The 17,131-nt window shown below is 46.4% G+C and overlaps 1 protein-coding gene across 19 annotated transcripts in view; it reads right to left on the bottom strand.

The window, feature by feature from the left end:
- Nucleotides 1–17,131, bottom strand: part of AGAP1 (ArfGAP with GTPase domain, ankyrin repeat and PH domain 1) — a 517,580-nt gene that overhangs the window by 155,396 nt on the left and 345,053 nt on the right. The gene's annotated exons all lie outside the window — the stretch shown is intronic.

Here is a 17,131-nt window from a genome sequence, read left to right as displayed (position 1 = left end):
CCGTCTCTAGGTGGGGCAGAGGTGAAGACGGAAGACCCGCTTTTGGGAAAAGCCTCAGTCCCAGCAAGATGGACCGTACAGGAGCCACCGCTGGTAACACATCCACAGAAGGGAAAAACGACCACAAATGGCAGCCAAGCGTCATGGTGAAGCTCTACGATCAACACAGAGCAAAGCTTCTCGACGAGACATCGGAGGGCGTGCCGACCCCTGAAGAGGCCCAGCAGAGGAAGGGTGGCCTTCACCACTGCACAGGACACGGGGCCGCAATGGAACAGTCCCATCGTGTACCGGATGATACGGATCAGCTGCTCAACATCAGAATTAGTGATTTCCTGGTCATACCAATTTTAGACTCAAAATCATGATTCAGCGCCTTTCTCTAAAGCGCGGCCCATCCAACTTCTGTGAGTGAATTCGTTTGTTGGATGCAGATCTTCAGAGAGATCGGGTTTGTTTTAAACTTTCCTCTAGTTATTTTAGTTTAGAACCAATTAAGTTCAAATTGTTTTAATAGAAGGTGTTCATAGCACAAGATTTTAAATGCACAGACCGGATTCGGCCAAATTGACCAAATCTGGCCGATTACCAGCATCGCCCATGGAGCTTTTTAAAAACAGAGGGTTCAAAATATTTGCATTTTGATTCTGAAAGCTGGGGCTGGGGCTTGAGAGAATGCACCTTTCCCACAGCACTCCAGGGGTCCTGCGGAGCCCACCAGAGGTAGGAACCGGGGCTCTGCTACCAACAACCGACCTGACCCTGATCCCACAAGCATGGGGCAGTCCCAAGATCATCTGCTGAAACGCGTAAGTGAGCCACGCAACAAACAAGTGGTCCACAGGGATGAGAGATTTCGCTTCAGAAAACATATTTCTACCTTAAAAGATGATACCGACTTTATGCTATTATCCGAACTGGGCATACTTTGAATGTCATAAAGGAAAACTATTCCCAGGCTGCTCTACCCAATTCCAGAAAAAAGCCCAAAGTGACATCGCAGGAGCTGAAGTGTGGAGGGACACAGATCCTCCTGAGTGTGGTTCTCAGACCAACAGCAGCATGGCCCAGGAGCTCACTAGGAATGCAGACTCCCAGGCCCCACCCTAGCACCTGCTTTTTCAGAAGCTCCTCAGGTAATGTGGGCACACACGAATTCCGAGTGCACCTGCTAAAGCTCAGATACCCAGAAATCACTACGAACTTGGGACAGGAACACGTGAAATGTTCTAACGGAGGTATCGGACCAAGAGCTCATCTTAGGTCGAAAACTCTTCATCTCCAGGCCGAACAGCCACTGTGGAAGGAGGAGAATAGGTTCCTTAATGTACACACTGAAGTAAATCCACGTGATGGAGCTGGTCACGTATCTGCTGCTGGTCCACTGGTTCTCAAACTTCTAGCTCTTTGTCAAATGAAAATTTAAGCACAGCGAGTTCAATGTATAAAGCTGCTGGGGGAGGAGCTCTGGGGTTGGGCTCCTGAGGGGATCCCCAAGGAAACCCACTGGGACCTATGGATTGAAGAACCTTCTGGCAAGACTGTGTGCCCTGGTGTGTGACTGCCGAATCAGTGCAAGACCCAAAACCAGTACGAAGAATTCTTCAGAAAGCCGAACCTCAGGGCCCCGCAGCATGAGGGTCTCCTTCTCACAACCACACCCAACCCCCCACCGTGGACTCGATACACTACGTGACTGAGCTCTGGCCACGTGAATGTGGGTATATGGACACACAGTCACAAAAGACTCGAGGCCTGGAGTCTGGGTTGAGCTCACAGATGCATTTTTCCTGAGTAGACAATGACTTCTTTTTTAAGGTAGAATCTGGGAGAGGTCTTCTAAAAGCCTGTGGTTTCTGGCATTATTTGAAAAATAAGAGTATCTGACAGCAGTGGGCTTGCGTCTGGGACTCTCCGAATGGACAGTGGTTCGGCCAGAGCCCACACCTGCCTGCCCGGCCCACTTCACTCACCTGCACGCCTGCCCGGTTCTCATCTTTGCTAACTGCGAGTCACAAAATCTTTAAAAAATATGCTTAAGAAGAATCTTGTTTCAGAAGTAAAATGTTTCTGATTTACTCTCAAGAGAGCAAACCTCCCTTTCATATATACTCACTTTATTTTAATGTCAAATTTTTCCAAATGCCAAACAATAAAAGATCAACTAACTGCGACAGAACAAAAAAATTATGAAGGACAAAAAATCCTGTTTTTGCCCTAAATATATAGCTTGGGGATCCACACAGACAGGCACTTGCCTTTAAATGTAAACACATGAAGACACAGGTTTTAACTTTGAGGCAAACCAGTGGTCCACAGATGCGGCCACGGCCCCGTGAAAGCAGTCTCAGTGGCTTGTTGGGGCCCGCGGAGCATCTCGCTCCACAGGGGAGCAGTCCTGGGCCAGTGGTCACACTCTGAGGCATTTCGACTTGCTCAGAGTGAATCCATTAGTCAAAGAAACCAACTACGCCCAAATGTTTCATGAATATCTTAAATAACTATACAGATCTAATTACAGTATTTTATGTCAATTTCTGATGCTTATTTTTACACACATAGACGCACACACCATCCAACAAAAGCTAATGCATAATTTCATTTCTATTTCTGAATAAAGTCACGAATTGTCACCTGTCAAGCAACACCGGCCCTGCTCCTAGACTGTACGTGGACGCACCCAGCCCTGTCTGCCCTACGTGAGACACGCTGCGAGTTGTTCTCACCACTTCTGATAATGCCTCTAAAGCAGGTTAAGGGAGGTGCTGAGCTTAAACTCACTTTATTTTCTCTCAACGTTCTCTAGGCCTGCATCTTCCAATGAATGGTACTGTATTTCACGTTAACAAGTTATTAATTAAGGTTGAGGATCTGGGGTTCTCATCTGTAAAAGGAGCCACGACTGATCTGATTTCCTGGCAGCCAAGCACTGGAAGGCCAAGACCACGGAGGCAACACGGGGGGCCTGAACACTATTCTCAACGTGGCTGAGCCCAGGCAGAGGGGCCTCCGCTCCTGGCCGTCGGGCCCAACGGCTCCAGCAGGTGCCCACCCTGAACGCATGTCCGTCTTGCTGCAGAATTTCATTCGTGTGGCTGAGAACCAAGATACGGCACGGAGGTCTATGCGACTGGGGAAGAAAGAACTTGGCACGCGGCTGGAAACCACTTTCTTTGTAGGCATGCCTGTCTCTCCCTAGAGAGAAGAGCTTCTAAAAGCTGGATTGGAACGTCCTCGCTCTCGGGGACGAGGAGGAAGATCCAACGCTTAGTCTAACTCACTAAGCTCTAAGCCAGGGTCCACAGACAAGAGGCCTTAAAAGGAAGCCAATGGGACACCTGTTCCCCCCAGGGCCGTGACCTCCCGGAGGGTGGGAAGAGGGGTACCTTCTATTCTTCCTGCCCTTCCTCCTCTCCAGCCCTGCCTTCCATTCCCCGTGCCCCACCAGATGCCCACGGCACCACTGCCGATGGACTGCCGCATGGGTCTCGTGCTTGTTCGTGTCGTGAGGCATGCACACTGGCGTCCTTTTGTTCTGGATGGCCTTTTCCGGACTGTCTGTACGGTGAATAGGCTTGGATGAGAGAGAAAGTTCCTCCTCCTCCGGAGGGCAGATCCGTGTACCGCCTGGGATAACAACATTGTCTTCCATGGCACAGCTCGGGCAGGTTTGTGTGCATCCCATTAGGAAAGACGGGGTTTCCTAAACTTGGGGTTCCTCTTCCTTAATGCAGCCCAGTGTGTGTGCTGGTGTCCCTGGCCTTGGGGGAACGGGTGCGCGACCAGACTCACACTCTGGCACTGGTACAGCTGTCAGTAATGACCTGCCATTTGTCCCGACACCAGGCTCTCATCATCTAGGGCCTGGCAGGCTGGCTTGTCACCTTGCTAGCAAAGTGGAAGCAGGCCCTCCACAGGCCCACCACCTCCTCGAACACAGACCTCCTGCCCCTCCCCGTCTCCCGACACTGAACCCACAGCACGTGTGTGCTGGGCAGACTGAAGGAAACAGTCTGTGCCCTTAAGGGAGCTCCCATCTCGTCCAGCAGAAGGTATCGGACAAGCCCACATGCGGCCAGAACACAAGAGCCGTAAGGAGGTCTGAGAGGCAGGAAGAACAGCCCCTGGAAGGTTCAGGAGACGCTTCACACAACACTGCAGATTTATTTTAGACTTCGGAAATGGATGCCCCTCTCTCCAGAATAGTATGCAAAGTCTCATGCTATCCCAGGACAACCCAAACTCTCTTCTGACTGACTCACCTGCGTGAAGTGTTCCCTGAACAGTCCGATACGAGCCTCTCTCTCCAGATTCCCGTCTTCCTTCCACATCAGTCCAGTCGGAAGTCACACAGACGTGCCCAACAGTGGTGCCAGAAAGCCTGGACGAGAACGCTCGCAGCGGATTCCTCGGGGGAGCCCCGAACCAGAAATGGCGGATGTCTCCCCACCACGGGCGCCCCGTGGCAAGTCCATACGGTGGAATGCCACACACCGGGAAGGACGGACAGATGCTGACGCGGCCACAGCAGGACGAACTTCACAGACAGGATGTGCGGAGACCAACCCAAGCACCAACGGCCGTGACCCACCCAACCGTTCACCACCCACAGGTCCTGGGAGTGAGCGATCGGATGGCGACCACCCTCAGGCGTGTGCGTGTGTGTGTGTGTGTGTGTGTATGGACAGTGGGGACAGGTGGGGGCTGGTGGCCACCTGCTGCTTCCCAATCTGAGGCCGGGCCACCTGCACGCTTGGCTATCGGGATTTTGCACCTTCTTTGTGTGTGTTCTGTTGATACAACTTATCTCACCCCCCAAAAAAGCTAAAAATGGGTCATCTGAATAGTCTGTGGATACAGAGGTCAGGTCAGCAAGTGTGAGGGACAGAGCTGCGGGGGGGGGGGGGGCGAGGAGACGGGGGCACCATCTCTGCGTCTCAAAGAGGGGCCCAGCCCGTCACAGCAGGAAGTACTGCTTTCATCACAAGGGGTCATGAAAAGACCTGTTTGTTATTTGTCTCAGGATGTTTTCCCCAAATATTATCAGGAAAAAAACGGTCGACTACCTGGCCTGTTCTGAACTCAGAAGGAGGGTTTCCTCAAATACCACATCTCTGGATCAGCTGGGCCCCTGGCCTTGATTAGCAGGGGGCGGCTACATTACCATGCTAATCCACCGAGTCTCAGCGCCATCTCCTTGATATGGATATGTGTGTGCTTAGGCCGCCCTGATTAGCGCAAGCTTCCATGTGTCAAAAGCGCCAGATTCTTCCCAAAGAATAATTTTAGCTTTACTTATATCCCTAAAGTGTAAGAGTTGATTTGAAAAGGTACTTACCTCCACCATATGCTATTTTTCTTAAAACAATTTGCATTTCAAAGCGACTCTGGCATTTATATCTGAATGAATATCAGTATGTTGCCTGAACTGATCTCAAACGAACATAAAAAAGATGCTGGTTTTCTATTGAACGCGAATGTTTTCATCCACCAAATGACATCAAAGACAGAATTCTTCTTTTAAGCTACAGGCTTATTACATAAAAAATAGCTTGCTCTGATTTTTAAAAATATACTCTGAAATAAAGCTTTTCATAGCATTCAAATAAAGATTCATCAACGATCATTTCTTTTAAAATACAAAATTTTGCTCACTGCACTTTCCGCGTTGGTTCATCTTTGCAAACATAGCTTGGCCTTCTCAAAGGCCTAAAGTAGAAAAGGAATATTTGGCATTTGAATTATTGGTGAAGTAGCTTGCAGAAGAGGAGCAGTGCCTGGCAATAGGTGACAGGCCCCTAAGTTTTCAGGGCCTTGTGCGAGGGGGGCGCGACCCAGAGAGGGTCTATGAGTGCCCCAGTACAACGCGGACGTTGGTTTCCACTGTGGAATTTTATACCTTTCTAAAAACAAATTGTAATTACAGCACAGGATTGACAAGAGCTCCCCCTTCCCCTCGGAGGCCTCCCCCTGAGAAACACACAGAGATCGCTTTTGGGGGTCGGTTCTCAGTCCTACCTGGCCTCCGATGTTAGAGAAGTCTGGGGTGCAAGGCCGCCTTGCAAACCTCCAGGAGCACAGACCCCGCTGAGCGTGTGCAGGAAGACCAGTTTTCTGGAATCAGAGCAAGGCGACTGAGGCTACTCTAACGGCCACACCACGTCCAAATAGGCCTTCGCCATCTGTTCGTCCTCTAATTATAAACCCAAAAAGAATATAATTCACAACACTACCATAAAAAGTGAGATACGGATGATTTAAGTGCCTATGAGCAGGGCCGTTCAGGCACTATTTGCATTGGAAATCTGCCCTCCTTTTTGGCAATCAGGACTTGAGGCTAAGAGGATTTTTTCCAAGGACACAGTATCTTAAAGATGTAGGCGTCCAGGATCCTGCATTGTTATAAAATGACACTTGTTCTGTTAGAGTGCGTTTAACACATCTACTATGGAGATAGGCATCGTGGTGCATCTCTTCATTGGGATGTATTTCCACCCGTGCTATCCAGACAGGAGAGAATGTACGGAGTCCAGACCCGGCGGTAACAGCGGATGTGATCACCACTACATACAACAGCGTGGCCGCGCTCAGGACTATAGTCCTGCGATCAGTTCCCACTTATTTCCTAAAATGCAGAAATAGCTCATTTTGTTCAGATTTCTCCCTGCTCTGATTATGATGTCCAAGTAAAAAACCAATGAATCGTTCTTGTTGTACACCGTCTTTAAAACTTACCTTGCACAAATGACATCAATTAGAAGACTTTCAAAATCTCATGTAACACATCAACTCATTATTGAACATGAGCATCAATTCTTCCTAGTGATGGCCACAGAAATGATGTAATTTTATATTACACTTCTTTCTTATGACTTCCTAACCCTCTTCACATCTTGTTCCATAATCTTTATAATAATTTTAGATACGTGACATCTTGCTGATTCAATGCAGACAATTCATACTGCTATTTTCCTACTTTTGGATAGTTTCGTTTCCAATTCTCATTAGAGTAAACAATACTGCAAAGGACATCTTCTATTTAGACTCTTCCTTAGGATAAAATCCCAGGAGAGTCATTACTCAAACAGCATTAACGTCTTTCTGACTTGTGATGTATGTTGCTGATTTTCTGAGGCCATTGGCCAAAAGAAGATGAAACCGGGCATCTTGAAAACAATTCAGTTCGTGATTTGTAAAATGGATATAACACTAATGATGAGGACAATAATATGCCCCATGTGGCTGATTGGTATAAACATCCAATTGCATAAAGCACTTTGTAAACCACAAAGCCTCTGTGGATATTAGCTGTTATTAATTTCACCAATGCTGAGTTTACCTTTTCTCTCTAGTTTATTTTTTAATAAAAGCTTAAAATGGCGATAATGCTAATTTTGTTTGTCTTTAAAATCAAAGGGTCTGAATGTCACCCTTATGTTTTTCTCATGCTGGGGTTTCTTCGTGTTACCTGCTCACATCTGTGCTTAGCTATTGTAGAGGTCCTCGCGATGCGTGAGCCTACATGCACGTTCTCGAAGGTATCCTGAGCACCTACTGTACGGACCTGGACAGTGCTTAGCACTGGGACAATGTGATGACACTCCTACCTCTCCAGGTCTTGCAAAATTCCAAGGTATTACGACCAGTTCCGACCAAGCTGTGAGAGGCACAATTTAATAAAGGGAAAGAAAGAAATGAAAACGTGGTCTTGGGACGTGGCGCGACCAGATGGCGGAGAAAGAAAGGGGAGCCGGAGAAGCCGTGGGCCTGCTCACGCCCTGCTGCATCCTGGACATGGATATAATCTCGTGTTCAGGACAATTCAAGATGAAAATATGAAGCACATCAGAAGGTAGGCTCTCACTTAAGCGATTATATTTAGAAATCAGTCCAAATATTTATTCCAAAGTCTGTGTTTCCCCAGTTATCCAGTGCAACTCTCATCACTGTGAAAACCATGCCTGCTCTTTGCATCCTGCCCACTTTTACCTGAGTCAGGACACCTGCTCCTACGGACTCTGACGTGCTCATGCACACAGTGCGTGCATCGGGCTCACCTGCCTACCACCGGTTACTTGTATGGGCTACGCGAACCAGTTTATACGGAATGCAGTGGTAACAAGGCATGGCAACATTACACAAAAGGAAAATAAAACTAAGGATTTTCTTTTAAGGGATGCCTGGGTGGCTCAGTCGGTTAAGCGTCTGCCTTTGGGTCAGGTCATATCCCTGGGTCCTGGGATCGAGCCCCACTTTTGGCTCCCTGCTCAGCGGGGAGCCTGCTTCTCCCTCTCCCTCTCCCTGCCGCTCCCCCTGCTCTCTTTCTCCTTCTCTCTGACAGATAAATAATAAAATCTTAAAAAAAAAGGATTTTCTTTTAAGCAACAAAATATGATTATAGTGTTCACATAGTCATGTTTTGTAAAACATAAAGCCCGAGGCATCCAAATCTTATCCTCTAGTTTCGTAATTTGGTCCTATACTCGCAACAACTACATCCAACAAATGCTGAGTTTCTTCCTTTGCTTTAGACGACAGTTCCAGCTTTAAAAGGTTTTTTCTCCTTTATATGATACACAAAATAGGTGTTTTGCCCAAAATCCATTTTGAGAGCAGTACCTTCATTATCCCCTTCAGGGAGGAGACCGCGGTGGTCACGTGGGCCTACGCTCAGAAGTGCTCACTTCTTTCTCTCCCTTCAGGTCCTACGAGGTCAGCTCTTACAGAGAAACTGCAGCCGTGGTGTGGAGGTGGGCTGCCTGACTGTGGTCAGGATGGCCTTGCCTTTTACCACTCCCCGGAATATTCCAGAAAGACAAATGTTCTCTATACACGTGGTGACTACCAAACACCAGGCCACAAGGTTTGGACATGGTGAACGCCACGCCTACTCTGAAAATTCTCCTCTGCCAGTGTGGGAGCGGGAACGCAGCAAGGAGGCCAATCGTGGGCTTGGCTCTTCACAGAATGGTTCTTTCCCGAGGCCCGTGATGGCACTCAGCCGTTCTCCTGAAGGCCGAGGTCCTCCTCAGGGCCCCTCTCTCTCCTCTAGCTCTTCCCATGCTGACCAGTTGTTGGTCCTGAAAGCATCGCGTGAACAGCTGAAACACTACTCTTCACCAAGTATGTTTCTGAAAGGGGGAACAAAGTTTCTAAAGCAACTTTTATTTACTTAACCTGGATATCTGTCCCCACAGTGACAGACAGCTCAGTGTCCTTAGTGTTTTAAATGGAAATCACCAAGATCAAGGTGCTTTTGTCAGTCTTTACAGAAAAGAACACCCCACTTAGGGTTCAAACAGTTGAAGGTTTCCTTAAACTGGAAAGCAGGCTTCTGATTTATCCCTGAACTCTTCCCCAACGGTCCTGCCCATGGAGTGCTGGTCGGAGGAAAGCAAACTGTGCTTACCCTCAACGGTCGTCCCTTAGAATTTCACTTGGGGGGCGATGCTCAGTAGCACTGACTTAACGATAAAATAATTGTGAGGTCACAAAACTAGGAGAGGGTAACAAAGAAAGGGAAGTAATGGCCTCCACCTCAAAGAGCTCACAGTTTCAGGATGGAAACAACAGAACAGAAATCTGCCTAAACCTCAGTGGGAGAAACACAGAAACACAGAAACAGCAAAGCAATCAGAATGCGTTTCTCACAAAAGCTGAAGACGTTGCAACTCTTCTAAAGAATAATAACTTTAGTGTCTTTTAGTTTCAGATGTAGCGAACTTCCTGATGTTTTGGGTCTGAAAGAAACCCCCCAAAATGTTTCTTCCTTTCCCTAAAAATAGTAAGTTATTAAACAGCCATCAAAACTACTCCAAGTAGACCCTGGTTCGTGGAAGCAGATTATCACGGGATACTGATTTTTGATCCTTTTTTAGCAAAATAATTCTCACCCAGAGAATTTGCAAGCGTTCTACCGAGTGGCTAGAAGGGTGTTTAGCAGGAGCACCCAATCTATGAAGCAGACGATTAACGTGGCAAACAAAGTCCGAAGTGTGCCAAGTGTGTGACAGGAAGGGGTGACCGAGGCAGAAACGCAGTGAGAAGCAAGGCCCGGGGTGGGGGGGTCCCCTGCCCAGTGGCCCACAACCCCGGAGGCGCACGTGAGCCACGCGTCTCATTCCGTGCCCGGAACAGACTCTGGAGTTATTAAAGTTGTTTTCTAGACCGCTTGAAACTAAACAAAGAAAAACTTTGTTTCTAGGAGACAACGGATCCAGTTTTGATGTCGCGTTTCTTATTTATTTATTTTTTAATAGCTATTACCACTGTAACAGCAGCTTAGCGGCTCGGCGTCTGCAGTGTGAGCAGTTTTGATAAACAGCCTCTGTGGGCCACACAACGGGGATAATGTATCCTTAAGTACCGCCAATGAGCTGCCATTCTGCACAGCCAATTACTTCTGTGCGTCTGTCACTCAAAGGAGAAATGGCTGAGCCCATTAGATCAAACCTTTGTCACGGTTCCTAATGCACTCTTAGGCCTCATTAATCTCCGGGACGAGCAACAGAACCACTGGTGTCTCATTGCCCCCCCCGAACAGGCCCACGTGAAGCCTCTCATCTCTCCCCCAAGTGCACCGCGTTAATCAAGCTCTCCTTATTACCCCAGTCCCTGTCACGGCGGAGAGCGCGCTCCCTCTTAAATGCTCTCATTATGACCCATCTTTAGAGCCGGCTAAGTGGAAAAAAAGAGAGAGGGAGAGAGGGAGAAAGAGGACGGGAGAGAAAGAGGAGAGGAAAAAGCAAGTCCGATCACATTAATATTCATGACAATAATTAGTATTCTAGGTCACTGAATATTCATGCTATTAGTTTGGTTTTTTATGGGTTTGCTGGATGTCCTGATTACTGAAGTGTGGAGGAAAACAGCATGGTTGAGACTTTAGATGTCAACGGCAGTTCAATACTCAAAACACATCGAGATCCCCGCCCCCACCCCCGGAAAATCAGCCTCAACCCTCCCGGCGGCTTTAATATTTTTAAACCGCTGGGGGCCCAAAGCACAGGGAGGGAGGGAGAGGAGGGGGCAAGGTTTCCCGCTACAAAGGCCTACGCATGGCTCTGCTGAGGATAAAAACACAGTCACCGTTCCAAATACCCAACAAAGACACACTTTCGGGACAGGGAGGTATCTGGCATCTCAGAACAAAATGGGGCAGTCGGGGAATAAAGAGTCGGGGGGACATGGACCGGGAGCCCGGTGCCCACGGAGACCCCGGTTGGTCCTGCAGAACGCTGCTCTGCCTGCCGCTCCCACCACCGCAGGGGGGATGCTGGGGGGGGGGGCGGGTTTACTGTTGCTGACCCACGAGGGCCGCACACAGGCGAGAGAAACAACAGTGCTTGGCATGAAAACGATTCATGCAAAATTTCTGTCCCCTCTTGCTTCCTTTTCTTCATCAGTGACAAGCACAACTAAAACGATGGATTCCCAATAGAATCCAGAGACTTGCCCTGGGCCGCCGGGCTTTGCAAAGGTGCGCTCACAGAGCGAGGTAGGTCCATCAGGCCACCGTAGCAAGGAGGATGCGGACGTTCATCCACACAAGGTTCTAAGATGGGGAAGGTGGGATTCAATTTAGGGTTTCTGCCTCTCAAGGCCCTTCTGTGGACCAATATGTTTTCCTGTTACTTAAATGTCAGCATAACGTTCAGACCTGACACAACTCGGCATTCCATCATGGGTGGATACAATTCTAAACCAGCCTGGCTGACAACGTCAGAAGATACTGTGGGACATCTGACTGTCTTCTCCGCAACTATGCCTGAAATTACAACCAGGTGGATTCTCTAAAATGTTGCCTTTTTTTTCTTATATATATTTTTTAAAAGATTATTTATTTATTTATTTGACAGAGAGAGAGAGACAGCGAGAGAGGGAACACAAGCAGGGGGAGTGGGAAAGGGAGAAGCAGGCTTCCCGCTGAGCAAGGAGCCTGATGCGGGGCTCGATCCTAGGATGCTGGGATCCTGACCTGAGCCAAAGGCAGATGCTTGACATTTTAGGGGCGTCACCCAGGCGCCCCTAAAATGTGGCTTCTGATTAGAATGGCGATGTAGGTTCCAAGCCAAAGCAGGGGGAGTGGCAGATATGCGGCAGATACCTCCATGGACATCCTGAGTGAGTGACCTTGGAAGAAGCGGGAACTGAACCAGGCCTGAATAAATATCCCCCGGATTATTCTTCTTCCTCCTCTTTCTTGCTGGAGTAGATGCTTAAGTAAATTTTTCAAAAAGTTGTTTGTTTCTGCATTCTTGTACATCACCTAAAAAAAAATTTTTTTTTTTCCTATCTTCATACTTGATTGATATTAGTTTGGCCCTGCATAGACTTCTGGGTTCAAAATGATTTGTCCTTAGAAAGGCATTCTTCCATTGTCTTTAACATGTGGTGTTTGCTCTGAAGTCCACAGGCCGGAAGAGTTCCCTCTCGGTAGGTAAGCATGCTCTCCTCTTTACTGGGATGCTTTCCGGGATTCTGTCTGTGTTTCCAGAGCCTCCTCTCCCCTGAACTTGACACTGAGCTCTTCAGATGGGAAGACATCAGCATGTCCTTCATCACCTCCAGCGTGCTTTCCTTTGTCACAGGTATGATCACCAACAGTATCCTTGGCCGTGTTCTTTATAGCACTGAACCTAGCTACTGAATTAAAAATTTTTTTAATTTTTTCTTTTTTTTAAACAATTTTTCTTTAATTTTCAAGGACTCTTTCTCCCCAGGTTTTTCATGTCACCTTCGTTTCATTTTATGAACACAATAATTAGCCTCTTAAGTCTTCCTCCTTCCTCCCCACCTCTCACTCTTTCTTATAGGATCAGTGTTGCTTATCTTTGTTCCTCTCATTTTTACTGTTGGTTTCCACAAACGTCTTGGCTGCGTATTTGTGAACGAGTGCCTGCAGGTCCATCAGGCAGAGGCAGGGGCTGGCCCTGCAGCCTTTGGAAGGCGTGTGGTCCATGCTGATGGGGAGGTTTGGTTTACGTCAACAGTGCAGAGCTTGTGGGCAGGCTGGTGCACTTCAGTGACGTCCCTCACGGTCAGAACTGCCTTTCCTTGCCATTTCTTTCGGTCTCTCTGACTGTGTGGAGGTCTGAGCTCCCCAGGCTGCTCCCTTCTCTTTCAAGCATCAGCATCCACATGGGATTGGAGGCGGGGACGCCAATGGCCGGCTCCTCCTGAACGCGTCCCTCAGCTCGCCGTGCCTGCCTGTCACAGCTGCCCGATGGAGCGTGGGGCCGCCCCACCTTCACTGCGGCTCTTCTGCTCTGCATAACTTGTGGGCCCCAAAGGGAGACCCGGGCTCAGTTATCAGTACACAAGGCAGCTACTTGGACAATGTGTTTTTCCTCCTCTTCCCCAAGCCCAGGGCAAAACCTGACATGTAGATCATCACACTTCTAGCATTTCAATGTATGAAATGTAGTCAACATTCCAAGACTGGTGAAGCAAGGCCCCTGAAGGGAGGACCTCGTACCCCCCCCGAAACTCCAGAGCACTAATCGGGGCTGGACATACATACAGCTGACCCAGTAATGATGGTTCATGAGCAGTACAAGAAGCAAAGCAGTAAGGTATCCAAAAGTCAACACTGACATACATTTAGGTATTGTCATATTTGAAATGTGAGATGCATTATGAGCATATACTAGAAAATCAAGAGAAACATCTGAATAAATATTCCCACTAACAAGAGTTCAGTACGATGACTGGATATAAAAAATATAAAAATCACGAGCTTTCTTATTTCTTGCGAAGTAGATGAGATAATAGACAGCCCCCTTCTCCCCCGCCCCTCTCCCAAAAAAGATTAGCCTCACATTTCATCAAAAATTATAAACTAACAGAATGGATTGGCACGATACATCTAAATGAAGAAAAGTGTTAAAATTTTACTGAGGAATATATATATTAGGTTTGAATAAATTGGACAAGACTTGTGTTCCATGACAAGAAGCTCAATATAGTAAAGATGTTAGTTCCTCCACAATTAACTGATAGATTAAAAGCATTGCCAATTAGTCACAATGTGATTATTTTTTGGGGGAAGGAGGTTTCAAATTACTCTGAAGTTTATTGGAAAAAATAAATGAGTGGCAATAGCCAAGAACAACAAGAAAAAGAGAGTAATATTACTACCAGATATAAACTGAATCATAAATCTAAGACACTGTGGTAAATCCATATATGGTAACACAATGTGGAGACAGTAGGTCAACTGAATAGATTCTCAAGCCCAGAAACAGTGATTTCGATTAAATGAGTTAGGTGTATAATAAAGGTGCCACACACAGTCATAAGTAAACAGTTCGACAGAGAAAGGACAATTAGTAATCTATTTGAAAAAGGAGTTTAATTAGATTTCCTATTGTGCATAATTGACCCAAACAAATTAAAGGTAGATTAAAGGCTAAATATTCTTAAGAAAGAAACAATAATAAAAATGTAAAACTCAGAAATACATATATATGAATTGTGATCTGTTTTCAGGATTATTAAAGGCCTTCTAAATATCTAAAGTAGAAACTGCAGAACACTTATGATTTGATTATATGTATATATTCTTGATTACATATTAAAAAGGGGAAAACCTCTATATGTAAATAAGACCATAAACTTTAAAAAGCAAATAATAAACTGGGAAAATACCTGCAGAACATATTATAAAGTGTTAATATCCTTAACATATAAAGAGTTCTTATATACCAATAAGAAAAAGATAAACACCCCTAGTACAAAAATGGGAAAAGATACATCTAAACAATTGCAATGTGAGAAATACCTGTGATCAACAAGCATGAGATGGTCAACTTTAGCATTAACTGAAAAAATCCAAATAAACAAAGTGTGAGGTATTTTTAGTATAGATTCCAAAAACAATAACAGCAATGCTAGCAAGTGTGTGTGGGTGAAATGGGTACTCACTTTAGAGATGGAAGGGCATTTGTATAACAAAACCCCTCTAGGAATTAATTTGGAAATGTGTACCAAGAATCTTATAAATGTTTATATCCACTGACTGAATCACTTCACTTACAGACATTTATTCTAAGACAGTAATAAGTGTTATACACAAGGATTTAGGTACATGCACGTTATCATGTCTATGTAAATGAAAAAGTTACTAAAAGGGAAGGCACAGAACATTGATCTAGTCCAGTAACTGAGATAAGAAAACAAATAAAAACGAAGAGCATAAAAAGAAACATCTCCATGTTAACTTAGACCTCCAGAACAAAACAGCAGAATTCAAATGAGCTGAGAAAGAAGAATACAGTTAAGTAGCATTTGGCAAACAGCTCTAAAATAGCTAAAATAATACCTAGTTTTAGGTCAAAGTCCACCACTTAAAATAACATCAATGTACTTCAGGTTAAATTTGCTGGGTTGGAATTCTTCATGTGAGTGAGCACCTACGAACAAGCGGACAGGGGGTCACCAGCCCATGACATCACCTGCACGCAGAGACGAGGATGCCATGTCCCTGAGCACCGCCACGACCACGAGGCACTTTCTTTCCCCAAAGTGGCACTGTGCTCCTGTGGTCATACCTCCGTTTCCCTACTTGTGATCTAAAGAAGATGAAAAATCCAGCAAGCTCCCTTTAAGAGGAATTAACTTGGCTGAGGGTTGGAAGAACGTGCCGTAATCAGCTGAGCGTGGGAGCAGGGAAAGGGATTCGGCACTGCCCCAAACCCTCCCACCCACCCAATGCGAGGGCATTCAAGAGAAAGAAATGGGCACTAAAGGAATGTTCCTTTAGCTGAGGCCCAGGACATGAGCTACTCCACGCATATGGTAAGGTTACATGGCATTTTGTATTTTCTGTTTACCAAACGTTACATTTTCCTGAGGAAAACAGGGGGCAGTTCAGCACCAAAGAACATAAGTCTCAAGATTAAAAAACTCAAACTCCAAACATTACATCTGCAAAACTCCTTCAAATCACTGAGGCTCTTCCCTCATTCTCGTGCCTGGCAGACTCCCATCCTTTCTTTACACCCAGCAAAGCACCCCCCCCCAAGCCCTGAGCCTTGCCCCACCTCCTAGGGGAGACTGGACTCATCACCCCTGGGCCTTCAGGCTCCCTTATGTATTCGTACCATGACCTGCTGCAAAGCCCTGCCTTTACCTGTCTGCTGGTCTTTCTTCCCCACCAGAGGGTGATATTCTCGAGAGTAGAGATGGGGTCTTAATCTTCCGTGTCCCCAGGGCCCAGGACCATGGGCATACATCAGAAATGCCATAAATGTTTATTGACGTGAATAAATAAATGGATGGATTTGGCATGGTGGGTTAGAAGGAGAAGTGGAAAATTAGCTGGTTTTAAGGTGATGGCCTTGTGTATAAGTTCTGGAGATCAGGGTCTCCACATCCACAGCATACACAGTTCCTGGCATAGGACAGGTGCTCACTAAATATTTTTTGAATAATTAATAAATAGAAAGTAATGAAGACATCAGCTTTTCATTCAATACAGAACTCCCCCCACCCCCCGACCTACCCCGGGCACTTCTTTTCTCTCTTCCTATTTAGCACAACCATCCTGAAAAGGGAAATTTGATGTATGTCTTGGAAGGAAGGTCAGCAGGTCGTGGGAGACCTTATCACCATTCTGGAATGAACTGATGTCTCCCTTAGCAGAAAGCCCAGTTTTCTTTGGATTTTTAATAACAGCTGATGTTTGTATTATACTTTATGAGCTTCCCAAAACTTTCATATGTGTTATCTTACCTGTCATCACATCTCTGTGAGGTAGGCAGGTCAGGCAAGATCGGCCTAACTGACCGAGTTAGTGGTCCAACGCCACTTGGTATCATGCAGTAGAGCCCCAGTGGACCCCAATTCTGGCCCCTTTCTACTACCCTGCTTTCACCAATCAACGCTGTGTATGGCACAGAGCCATGGGGTCAGCACCATCCCTCTTTGAAAGCACCTGACACCTCAGAAGGGGAAAAATGCAGCAAAGACCTATCCCAGAAAGTACCAAAGGACAGTAATTTATTTTGAGAAGACTGATGTATGTCAAAGAGAAGAAAGGGACTTTTTGCTGGAGAAAACAAATCCGTGTGTGGAAGTGTGTTAGAAGGAGGACTCAGGCCTTTTCTCTGATAAGTAATCACTCGAAGGT

This window comes from Mirounga angustirostris, unplaced genomic scaffold, assembly GCF_029215605.1.
Source record: "Mirounga angustirostris isolate CCGP_5_RB_7025 unplaced genomic scaffold, mMirAng1.0.hap1 SCAF_3, whole genome shotgun sequence".
NCBI lineage: Eukaryota > Metazoa > Chordata > Mammalia > Carnivora > Phocidae > Mirounga > Mirounga angustirostris.
The sequence above is the reverse complement of the archived record's forward strand: the minus strand, read 5'-3'. Positions and strand labels throughout refer to the sequence as shown.